At 45.3% G+C, this 13,027-nt stretch overlaps 1 protein-coding gene across 1 annotated transcript in view; it reads right to left on the bottom strand.

Moving 5' to 3' along the window:
* ZNRF3 (zinc and ring finger 3) overlaps window positions 1-13,027 on the bottom strand; it is a 606,087-nt gene that overhangs the window by 270,291 nt on the left and 322,769 nt on the right. The window lies entirely within an intron of this gene.

Below are 13,027 nucleotides of genomic sequence, written 5' to 3'. Positions count from 1 at the left end.
GCATCCCGGGAAATCCTTTCCGGTCCAGGCAGCCCGGCAATGGACTAACCTCCCAGTGACAATGCGAGCCGAACCAAATCACAACATTTTCAGGAAAAACCTGAAGACGCACCTTTTTAAGTGATCCCTCGAAGTAATAGTATTCTTACCTACGCCTGAATGTCCACCCGATTTTTGGCTTTGTCTCTCTGCACGCTGATGCCAGCGGGCTGTTGGCACATTACAAATACAAAATACAAATACAAAGGGATAATGTTATCATCAAGGCTCTTGTAAACAGCCATATAGAAGAGGAGGGAATGCTTGGTGATGGAAAGTGGCAGGCTATTAAGAAGAAGATTATTTGGGACATGGACCAATCAATGGAAGTCCATAACGTTTACATTTCTGGGTAGAATCCTTTCATAGGGTAATCCCACAGTTAAATAGGATGGACAGAGGTTGTCAAACAGACTCTGCTTAATACAGGTAGACCCTAGTATGGTTGGGAAGTGCTAAAGGCAACCAGTAGCCCAACAACTTATCAATGAATTGCCCAAAAGTCAGACAGAGCTGCTGGGCCTGGTCTCTGGTCCAGTGTTGTAAGGACCTGTGACAGGACCTGTGCTCCACACCTGTAGGTTCCCACGATCAGAGACAATATCGTTATTCCCCCCGCGAGGAGACATTCGCATTAAAAAGGCTTTCATGCCAGAGATTATGGATCCCCTTTTAAAAGGTCTTGTTTTGGACCGAAGAAACAGCCATGAATGTGAACAAGCCGGACTGACCGGAGCAGAGAGAAGTCCTCCGGAATAAAGTCCAGGCTTGGCTGCAGTCTAGTGCTGGGAGGGACTGCATCAGAAGCCATGACCTTACATTTCTTACACAGGGTCCCAATCAAGGACTAGGCCACAGCGAATAATACAGATTGTATTATTATTGGCTGTGACTGCAGCAATCTGCTGCTCTTTTTGAGTCGCTGAAACAAACTGGGCAATTTGTCCTTCACTGTAGGTTTAAGAATTAGAATTCACTGATCGAATTTTATTTTGCTACTCTGTTACCTCATTTTCTATTTTCATGACATGGTAGGTTTTTTTCATATTTTTGTGTTGTGTTTGTTGTACTGCTCTGAGGCCTTTGGGAGAGTTGGCACTTCACAAAAAAGAAAGTTAAGTAAATCTTAGATGTGCTGTCCGAGATCAAACAATATTTGTTCCAGGTTCAATTCTTGTGAGCTTTTGACTACATCCATATCTCCAGCATATCAACGCCTCACTCCTGCAAGAGCAATGCATTGCAGACAGCCTCCACTATGAAAGTCTCACACCCTGTCTAATCTAAAAATAAAGTTGGTACACTTTTGTTTACATAAGATAAACAAGTCATGATGTTGTACAGGGCACTACTGAGGCACTCACCTGGCTGCTGCGGACAACTAAGTCCTGGTTTGATAAATTAATGTGTTACATTTTCATCGTAGTACAAACCGTTTGTGGGTTCACTGCGGCACAACTGGTTTAGCATTTTCACGTTTTTTGGTCTGGGGCATAGATGTATCACGTGCAATAACAGAAAGTGAAATACAGGTTAATACGTTCGAGCGCTACAATGGCTAGGAAGATAGCTCCGTATGTTAGGAAATTGCTACACAGATCCCATTCACATGTCATAGTCCTACATCCTAGCATGGCCAGCTCTGCCTTTCCTCCCTCTAAACTTGAATATATAAACGTAAGTGACAGTAACACCTATGGGCAAATAAACATCCAAACAAGTGATGTACAAACTTGGCAGCAGGGACCAGCATGGACATATGTTTAAGCCCCCAATGAAGAGCACACAAGGTTATTTGGGCGGGGGGCGGGTAGATAGCCAAACTGGAGACCGTGGGACCAAGTGTTGAGGCTTCTATCCCGGCTTTGTCACCGGTCGGCAGTGTGATCCTGGGACAATCCTCATTTCACTTTATAGCACTATGCGGTTTTACAGTGAAAAGACTTGCCTTCTCAAACTGGTGACATTTTTATTCCATTGCCTTGGCTTCCTTTTCTTTCATGTAAGCAATCTAGGTAAAAGGCACCCTAGACAAGAGACTACCAAATAGAACATGTTTCTAACAACCATTTTCTTCAAGTCTACATAAGTTATGTTATGTTAGTGGTACCTGTAGAGCGCACGGTCACCAACGGAATTGGTCCCCAGGCACTCTGGCGGATCTGTAAACAGGAAGGGTGGTGTAGGGGTAGTCGGGAGGAGGGGAGAAGGAGAGTGGGAGAAGTGGTGTGCTGTTGGCAGCTTCAGCTCGGTATACACCGAGTGCTGGGCTTTGGTGCTAGTATAGGATTGGATGAAGGCCTTGAGTGCTGTGGGTGAAGTTTTATGTGTTGTAGGTGCGGTGTGGTAAAGTGCGTGCGGATTGCTGGGAGAGAGATGGTTGTGTGGTTTTGCGTGGGTTTAAGTATGCAGAAGATTGAGGGTTGGGTTAGTGGGGTCTGTATCCTGGTTCAGGTACTTATGATTCCGTTAGAGTTGTATAACTGTGGATTCGGATGTTGCTGGTTTCTCGTGGGCCGACTCGATTTGGTGGTGTTGCTCTGATCCAACTGTATCCTATTGAGTATAGTTTGGATTGGTGGGTGCGTCTGAGCCTAATCTTCAGGTGTGGGACTGGGTGGGTGATATCTATTCTCAGGTGATCTAGTGTGACCCTGGTCGGTTAAGGCATTGGGTGGTTCACGGTCGGGGTCGTGTTGAAGTGTTGTCCTAGTGGATACGTTTTGATCAGCGTGTATATTCTGACGTTCGTAGCCTTCTGTCCTGAATGGTTCTTTGATTTCTGTGGGGTGAACATCCTTGGGACTGTTTAGTTGCATTTTTGTGTGGTGGGGCATTTTATAGAAATGACAGGGAAAGCAATGCATTTTGGCTAAAAAAAGCTTACAAAATGTACCATTGATAACAGAGCAGAGGACAATGGTCCTTTTCAATGGGGCTGGAGAAATGGCTTGAAGACCAGATGTTGTAGGGGGAAGGTGGAAACAAACCAGGGACAAGGACAGGACAGAATGACATAGGAACGGGATGGTGCAAGAAGTGCTGAACTAAGGATGGAGGAGTGACGGGAAAGTGCAGTACGGTCATCTATGAAGGGTAGGGAGAGAGACAATCAGGGCAATGCAGTAGCCTGATGTGCTAGGAAACGGGTTCTTCAGAAAAGAGAGCTATGAGGTTGGATTTAAATAGTGGAGTTGGAGTAGTACGTAGAGGAAGAGCATTCGAGAAGGGGAGCGAGGAGGGAGCGGAAACTAGAGGGGGGGGTCAAGGGATGGCAAGGAAGTGAGTCGATCACAACGGGGGAAGAGTAAGGATGGAGAGGAGCCGACAGGTAGGGTGGGCAGAGTCCATAGATAGTTTGGAAGATAAGAAGTAGTTTATACTTCACCAAATTTGCTGGCCATCTATGAAACAAATGGATATGGGCAGAGGACATAGAGTTAAAGAAAGGTGGAAAAGTGTGTAAATCGCTTAGTTGAGGGTTTCGTCCAGCGGGGGGAAAGCATTGTTGCGGAGGCCATAGAGGAGACTGGCACAGTAGTCCGATCCAGAAAAGACTAAGGAGATTAGCTGAAAGGAAGATGACAGACTCAACCTCCTCAATGTCAGAATAATCTAACTGCAGTGTCAGATTTGGAGATGAAGCTCGAGAAGCTATGTTATGGGTCGAAGAGGACACAAAGGTTACAAGCAGAAGCAGAGTAAGGAAGGCTGTCTTCCTCTACCCCTCCTCTCTCGACTACCTGTTTGGCTGGGAAGTAGAGAACGTCAGTCTTCGTGGAGTGGAGCATGAGCCGAGTGAGACGCCATTCAATATTTGATGGCGGAGAGAGTTTGAAATTTTTGACAACAGCTCATCAAGTAAGAAGTGAAAGGAGAAGATCTGAGTGTTGTCAGCAAAGGGTTTATGAGAGACGCTGCAAGAGAAGATCAGGGGGCAAGAGCTGAATTATAGAGAGAGTGAAGAGAAGTGAACCAAAGACAGACCCATTGGGATCTGCCACAGTAGGGGGTGGGGGTGAGTGGGGTGGTACAGCTGTTCTGGGACTCCTGAAAGTGTCTGGGGGCAAGGTATGAAGAATACCAAGCAAGTGCCTTATCTCAGATACCAAAGAGAGAATGTAGAGAGGTCAGAATGGTGGACATTATCAAAGGCAGCAGAGAGGTTGAGATGAATAACAGATGAATGACTTGCATGGAGTGCAGAAGAGATTACGTTGCTAACATTCAGGTGAGCTGTCTCGGTAGAAGGCAGAGGTCGGAAGCCAGACTAGAGGGTCGCGAAGGTTGCGATTATAGGAGGAACTCTGAGTTGAACACTACTCGTTTCTGAATTTTGGAACAGTGCGGTAGAAGAGAGACAGGGTGAAAATTGACAGGACAGTTAGGATCTAGATCAGGTTTCTTAAGATAGATGACAATTGCGGTCCTATTAGATGAGTGAAAAGTGGCATTGTCAAGAGTTGTTGAAGAGGTAAGCAAGATGATGTGGAGCAACCCCGGGAGCTACGTGCTTCACAATGTGCGGGGACAGTGGGAGCACAGAAAGGATTTGCCTTGAGGAGTAGAGATAGAAACTTAGAGTTGGTGGGGGCAAAGGAAGATAGTAGTGCGAGGAGGGTAGGAATGTGGATGAAAAGTTAGCAGAAGGAGGGCATAGAAAGTAAATACTGGGGGTAGGGTGAATGGTAGAAATGTACGAAACAAAATAGAAAGCACGATAATTTGCAGAAAGAGTAGAGGAGATGGAGTGGATTTAGGAGGTGAGAGAATTGAAGAGAGACTGGAGGTGCCTAGGCTGGGAGGATTGTGAGAAAGGTGGTCATGTTTGGCAGAGTCAAGAGTAGAGCAACAGTTTTGAATAGCACTGAGCTAGAGTTTGAGATTGGAGGAGTGGCTTGAGGTTTTCCAAGTGCAAAGCTTTTTCCGTATTGTTTTCAGGGCGTGGATGGGTGGGATAATCCAGGGCCATGGAGGGGAGAATTTAGGAGTGTGTGTAGTAAGAGGGGGAAATGAAGCATAAAGAGCAGTGTTATAGTGAGTGAAGGTTTCTTCAGTATATGGAACGGTGAGCTCAGTGTAGGAGGAGAGAGTGGTGTAGTTCAGTGAAGTAGTCAGGGAGCGTGCAAGATGGAAACCTGTGCTTAGTAATGCTGGCAGTAGATGGAGAGAGCGAGGAAGAAGCAGGAGTGGAGATATTATAGGCAAAGACAATAGGAGTGATCGGGGAGAGAAGCAGTGGAGATATTAGAGGCAGAGGGTTGAGAGGAGATGCGAATAAGGTCAAGGAAGTTTGCATTTGAATGGGTAGGCAGAGTGGACAGAAGAGAGTGGTTAAGTAGAAGAGTTCAAGTCAGCAGATAGAGCACCAGGAAGCAAGAGGGGAGGATGACGTCACCAATGACAATGAGGTGTTTATCAGGAGGGAGAGAATCAATTAGTTGGGAGATTTGGTCAAAGAATTGACCTACTGGACCAGGTGGCTGGTAGAGCGAGATAGAATGAATGCCATTAGGAACAGGGATTGTGGAGATAGTGTCTTTGAATGAGAGATAATTAGCAGGAGTAGGAGATAACAGAAGTTGGGGGTGAAAGCAGTTCACAATATGCCCCAGCCAATGAGGCAGAGCGAAGAAGTGAAGATGTCGGCAGGGTCATGATGGGCATCAAGGATTGCAGAGGAAGAGATGCAGGCTTCCCGAAGGATAATGAGGACAGGAGAAGGGATGAAGTTGTAGGTAAAGGAGGTTTTAGTGCAGACAATCTGCATTCCAAAGAGCAACAGAAAGAGTGAGATGTAGAAGCATAGTCACACTGAGTCTGGAAATAGTGCTGGGGGTAGATACGAAAAGAGGAAGTGTAATGAAAGTTAAGGTTTGAGTAGGTTTTGTGAATAGAGAGAGTAGTGGAGCAAGAAGAGAGGTGGCATTGAGGAGAAGAGATAATAGGGTTGGGAAGCAGAGAAGAGTGAAGCGAGAAGTAGGAGGGAAATTAAGAGCTAGCTTGAGAAGTGTATGATGAGAGTGAAGCTGAGAAGCAATAATGGTTACTTAGAGACAAGTAGCAGGATGCAACAAGAGCTGAGGCTTTGAGGCAAAGAGTCAACAATGGTTTACACCCTTCACTCTTCCGCCCCCTTAACTGGGACACCCCTGGCTGGACTCCCCTAGGGAGTTCAGTTGGGAAGACACTTCTCACCGGATCGTCTAGTACAGGCTTGTCCAAGCTTTTTGAATGTGGGGCCGAAGCATTAACTTTTTGTCACACGGTGGGCCGGAGAGTGAAAAGTCAACAACCTCACCCAAAGCAGTATATTAAAAAGCAATGGTGTGTGACCATTTACACAATAGCATCAAAGGCAGTGATAGCCATGCAGTCCCAAAGATAGCTTTTGGTGTCCGGGGCAGTGATCAAAGGTTAGTTTCTTGTGATTTCTTCCAGTGTGTATGTGTTGATATTTTTCTGAAATAGTGGAGGTGACCGAGGGTAGCAAGGTAACTATAAGGATCTAGGTAGGGTTTGGGGGGGTCCTCCCACCCCAAGATATTTTTTTACAATATGGAGCTGAAATGGTACATTTTACAGCAGGAAAAGTGACCAAAAAGCCATAAGTTTACAATCAGTTATAAAGGGGAACATGTACATTCCATGTCACCAACAGCAGACATTTCAGAACACAACACATTTTAATGATCACTGTGTCCACAGTGTAAGACAGCACTGTCACTGATGAAACACATTGGCATGATGGTTGTGCCCAAAATCTGCCTCTGTAACAACATGTCTATGCTGGCTGTTCCCAATTTAGGCCAGCATTGTCCTGTACAAAGCATGATTGATGCTGCCTGAGCATGTCATGTGCAGTTTGCCCAATACATATGCCAGTTTACCTCTGTAATACACATTCATTACTTCTGTGTTAATGGCGACACCACTGCTGCCACGACCCGGTTAATGTAACCCGGTTAATGTATGTATTTCTGCAATGTTGGTCGGGTACCTATATCCCACCAGCATTGCAGAAATAAATTAATCAATTGGGCTGCCCCACAGGGACCTGGGCTGAACAGAATTGCTCAAGCCCGCCCTTCGAAGCATATTGGGCCTGTAGTGCTAGTGAAAGGGCGAAAAGGTCAGAAGGTAAAACCTGGCAGAGGCAACTGTGGATCCTCCACATTTCCCAACTCTAGAAGATGTGGTCAGCACCCGGTAATGCAAGACTTCAAGCGACTGGCCTACCACCACATGCCCAGTAAAAGGTACTGGCCAGCCTCTGCTTACCCAACAACATTTAGGGCCAGGGTCCCCATGCACAGCCTCCACGTGGCCAGGAAAGGGCATGGGTAAGTTTGCAGCAAACCGTGTTCGCAGTGTTCCCTCTTGGGATCTTTACCTGCGGTCAGGCTTCCAGTGGGGCAAACCACAACAGGCCATCTCCTTACTCTATCCATGTAATGCGGAGTGGCAAACCGGGCATAGTGTGTGGTACATGATGGCTTCTCGCAGCCGACACGTGGGAGTCAGGCACAAGACACGGGCCCGACAAATATTGCCTAAATAAATAAAACGGCATGTGGCTGAGGCCTGTAACTGCCTCTGGTGCCCCCTTAAAGGGGGGTCAACAGAGGCAGTAACAGTCCTCCCCAGGTCCCGCTCCTCTGCCACGAACTGGGTAATTTATTTCTGCAATTTTGGTCGGGTACCTGTATCCGACCAACATTGCAGAAATAAATTAATCGGGTCCACGGACCCGACAAACATTCCCCAAATAAATAAACCGAGCCGTGGCTGAGGCCTGTAACTGGCTCTGGTGTCCCCTTCCAGGCATACCTGCCTACATTTGAAAATCAAAAACCCTGAGATGTATGCCCCGCCCACAGTCACAAGAGACCGCCCATTTGCACATGGATCCGCCCACATATCAAAAAGGGAAACTCTGTTGCAATGCGATGTGACGACAGGAATTTGCAGTTCAAATTGAAATATGCATATTTCATTAAATTGGCTTTTCACAACCACCCAAATTGCATAGGACAAAAGGTATTCACAATCCATAAAATCAACACGTTAAAATGTGCACATGTAAACTCCAAAACTCCAAGAAAGAATACAAAGGTTTTCCCTGAATTCTGCAGTACCGAAATCGGACATTTCACCTTATTCGTTTTTCATCAGGTTATTTAGGGCAGTGGTGAGTTGGCCAGCCTGCAAACCTGATGGCTGTGGTTCAATGGGACTGAGTCCACCCTCTTAAAAATGTGGGTGGACCCAGTCCACCCACGTACCCTCGACTTGAGCCCTGGTAATCTGGGCAAACAGAATGAAAGCAAAATAAACGCGCGTTTGCATTGAAACTCGGCAAAAAAAAATGAAAGGTGAAGCAAAATAAACGCTCGTTATTTTGCTTCACCTGCATTCTTTTTGCCAATTTGCTGGCAGCGTTACAGTCATTGCTGCAGAGACAAAGACGCACTCAGCCACGGACCCGACAAACATTGCCCCCATATAAATTAATAAACTGGACCGTGGCTGAGGCCTGGAACTGCCTCTGGTGCCCCCTTGACAGGGTCACCAGAGGCAGTAACAGTACTCCCCAAGTCCCGCTCCTCTGCCACGACCGATTTATTTATTTATTTGGGCAATGTTGGGCGGGTACCATACCCGACAAACATTGCGCAAATAAATAAATAAACCGGCCCGTGGCTGAGGCCTGCAATTGCCTCTGGTGACCCCGTGCAGGGTTCACCAGAGGCAGTAACAGTCCTCTCCGCTCCTCTGCCACAGCCCGGTTTATTTATTTAGGCAATGTTTGTCGGGTTGTTGGACCCGATTAATTTATTTATTTCTGCAAAGTGGGTCGGGTACCATACCCAACAAACATTGCAGAAATAAATAAATCGGGTCCACGGACCTGACAAACCTTGCGCAAATAAATAAACTGGGCCTTGGCTGAGGCCTGTAACTGCCTCTAGTGACCCCTGGCAGGGGTCACCAGAGGCAGTAACAGTCCTCCCCACGTCCTGCTCCTCTGCCACGGCCCGGTTTATTTATTTATTTGGGCAATGGTTGTCGGGTCCATAGACCCGATTAATTAATTTATTCCTGCAATGTTGGTGGGTACCGTACCCGACAAACATTGCAGAAATACATACATTAATCGGGTCCACGGACTCTCTTGAGCCCCGCGGGCCACATCAAATGGCTTGGAGGGCCATATTGTGGCCCATGGGCCGTATGTTGATCAACCTTGGTCTAGTCCATCAGTGAATGGTCTCTCTGATTTGGTCCCTGGTGTTGCTGGGATTAGATTTGTTGCATGCATATCCTTTACGATTTTGGGACTTTTAGACTTCCAATTAAGACGGAGAACATAAAGATCCAATCATGCTCCTTTTGCATACATAGCTTAACAAGAAACTTAGAAAAACGTCATTGTGTTTATCATGTGATATGTGCACTTTCCAACTCAAGTCCACAAACAAGTTATTTTAGTTTTTAAAAGTCACACGTTCTAAAATAATTGCGCCTTGCTGTACGGGAATACCTGAGAAACAATGTCGAGTGCCGAAATTGCACACCGGACTTTAAGCATCAGCTTTACCAGAACACCAACGTGTGTGATCTTGGGCATCTCATTCAATCTCAGCACACCAAACCAGTCAAAATTGCCAGTTCAAAATAGTTCACAATGGTCTGTCCCCGAGGCTTTTTTGAAGACTGTACCTGGAGAACTAAAATCAGTCTAAGTTGTGGTTTGATTGGGTTCAGTTTTGTTTAACATACGACAGCAGCATGTAATGAAAACTACAAAGTTATTTGTTTCCAGGCTGGCTCCTTGCAACACCAGGGAAAGCTACAGCCCTCTAATCTCAGTCCATGCTGGGATGCAGGCACCCTCCGGCTACCTTCTGCACCGCATCTCCTATGCTGTGGCATGTGTACCTAAGTTACTAAGTTACTAGGGGAATCCAGACCCTAAGTTACTAGGGGAATCCAGACGTGGACCCCTTGCTCACTATTCTTAGAGAGGCACAGCTACACCCTACTGATGAGGTTCAACCAGACCGAAACACGTGTCTGGGGTTGCTGTCGGTACTCTTGTTCAGAGGAGAATTGCCTAGCATTTCGGTGCTGGACTGCCCCAGGGCAGGACAAAGACTGATATGTTTAGGATATTTCTCCTCTGTGAAAGATGGTGAGCTAAAGACTCTGGGTAAGGCTCTTGTAACCAGGACTCATGTCTGGCGGAGAGTCTCCCAGGACCCCCCTTGTTATTTGGTCTATTTTTTTTAACATAGCTACTTGGATGCTGTTGCACCAAGCTTCATCCTTAACTATCTCATCGGTGCAGATTGGCGGAACGGTAAGCTCTTTAAAGATGGTGAAGAGCTCTCTTGAATGGGAGTTCGCTTCTGCGATGCGTTTGTTGTAAGTCGGATTTGACCTTAAATGTGGCATTTTTGTATTTTTTAGTAATGCTTAGAAAGCTTTCTTTGGTGGCGTCACAGGGATTGGCCTGCCATGTTTTAAGAGCTTAATCCCTGCTATCCTCCCCACTCGTAATGCACTGTCTGAAAATCTCGATCCCAGTATCCTAGTTCATGAATATAATATTATGCTCACCACACTGGACAAAATTGCCCCTCTCAAATTAAGATCCAGCAAACCAACAGCCCACTTAAACAAATGGTTTACACCACAACTTAAAGACCTTCGCATTTTGAAGGGAAAAAGTTAAACTAATTGGAGACTTTGCCCTTCTAATGAGAACAAAGCCAAATTAACCTCACTTTCCTCGCATTATAAGAAAGAGGTTTGCCAGGCCAAACTTAACTCCTATGGTGAGCGCATTGCCAAATCTAATTCTAGTATGAAAGAACTCTTCTCCATACTAAAAGAACTATAGTCTCCAATAGCCATACCTGATATCTGTACCAAAGACAAATCTTGGTGTACAGACATCCAATACGCGCTAGCCAACACAATTAACATGCTCCAAGACAAAATTCAGCAACAAAAAAAGAATCACTGAATCTACAGTATTCACCTAAAAACCTTCAACCTAGTGTATCACCAATGTCACTCAAAAATATTTTGGACGTTGAAAAAATAATCTTGTTACTGAAGCCTTCTAATTGCGAAGGTGACATTTGCCCAGCACAACTAATAAAAGATGCTGCTAGAGAATTATCTCCATTCATTACTAAACTGATTAAGCCTCCTTTGCTTCAGGCACTATCCCTGCCAATCTTAAACAATCCTGGGTGCTCCCTCTCCTCAAGAAACAAACATTAGATCCTCTCATCCCTACAAATTACCACCCCAATACCACGGTTCCATTTTTACTCAATATAGGACAAAGCCGCCTATACTCAAATTCAAAAACACCTTGAATTGCATAAACTACTAGGCAATAGACAATCTGGCTTCCGCCCATTACACGGAACGGAAACAGCCTTAATCAACCTAAAATCTCAAATAGAAGAGCTGAGAGACAAAAGGAGAACAGTACTTCTGCCCCTACTTGATCTCTCAGCCGCATTTGATCTGGTTGACCACAAGGTCCTCTGTAGTCACCTTGACTCTGCCGCCCATATCGCATGGATTGAATCCTTTCTGAGTGAGAAAACTATGAGAGCCTTCTCCCCCTTGGCAGCAGCTGACCCGACCCATTTTTGTGCGGTGTTCCTCAGGGCTCTTGTGTCTCACCAACTCTCTAGAATATATTCACCAAACCCCTGTTCGATGATCTGGACCATCTGGGTGTCACCTACACGAACTATGAGACGACACCCAGATTCTCATCCCAGTTTCTGGAGATCATAGTAAGGACACAGAGTTGGTGACTAAGGTATATCTTATCATCCAAGCATGGATGGCCACTCATGACCTATGCTTGAACGATAAGACCGAGTTGTTAATTTTGGGACCACAGGCCAACATCAGAAAACTAGGAAAGGAGTTTTCCTCATTCAATATCGATGGGAAATACGATTAAAGTCTCCAAGGAGGTAAAAACCCTTGGTTTCTACTTGGATTCCACAATGTCTCTTGACAAACAGATAAAATCCCCAACTTCTTCCACGGCCTACACTTGCAAGTTGCTAAGAGCAGGCAAACCATTCCTCTCTTAGGATGGCTGCTTGATCCTGGCCAGAGCCTTAATACTCTCTAGAATCGACTATTGTAATGCCATATATAGCGGTGCCAATAAAACTACTATCTGGAAGCTCCAGATATTACAAAATAACGCCTTAAGAGCAGCCCTAGGCATAAATAAAAACTCATATTTCCTCCCTTAGGCGATAACATAAATGGCTGTCTACGGGCAATAAAATACTGCTAAAGACATTGTCCCTGACTCACAAAGCTCTCAACGCTGCCCCCACCTACCTTCCAGATACATTTCAGAGGAGAATCTCTCCCAGACTAACCAGAGCTGGTAATATTAATTGCCTGGCTATACCTAGATTCAGGCTTACCACCATTGGTGGTAATAGCTTCCCTATAAAGGCAGCGAAATCATGGAATCACTTCCACAAGACTTGCGAACTGACCAACCCTACTTACTCTTTAGGAAAAATGTTATAAAAACACATCTCGTCCAACCTATAACCTCCTACCGCTTCTGGCTGAGTGGAGTCACTTATTCCCGCTTACCTATCAGCCCCACTTACTTTATGTTACCACTTGAAACTCATGTGGAATCTATTCTACCTGCGAGTCCAAGTATTCTACGGAATGTAAGATTCGGTAATTCGTATATTTGAACATTGTATATTGTTGAAACTCATATGTAAACTACTCTACCTGCGAGTCTAATTGCTCCATGGAGCGAAGTACTCTGTAATTTGTATATTTGTACATTATATATTCCTGTAACCATATAGCTGCCATATTCGTACATCGAATTGTGTTTTATAACTATAGAAGCCTTCATTATATTTGTATATATCTGTATATTGTATAACTATAGAAGCATTGCATT

The sequence above is a fragment of the Ambystoma mexicanum genome, chromosome 10 (genome assembly GCF_040938575.1).
Source record: "Ambystoma mexicanum isolate Mex_15411 chromosome 10, UKY_AmexF1_1, whole genome shotgun sequence".
Taxonomy (NCBI): Eukaryota; Metazoa; Chordata; class Amphibia; order Caudata; family Ambystomatidae; genus Ambystoma; species Ambystoma mexicanum.
The sequence above is the reverse complement of the archived record's forward strand: the minus strand, read 5'-3'. Positions and strand labels throughout refer to the sequence as shown.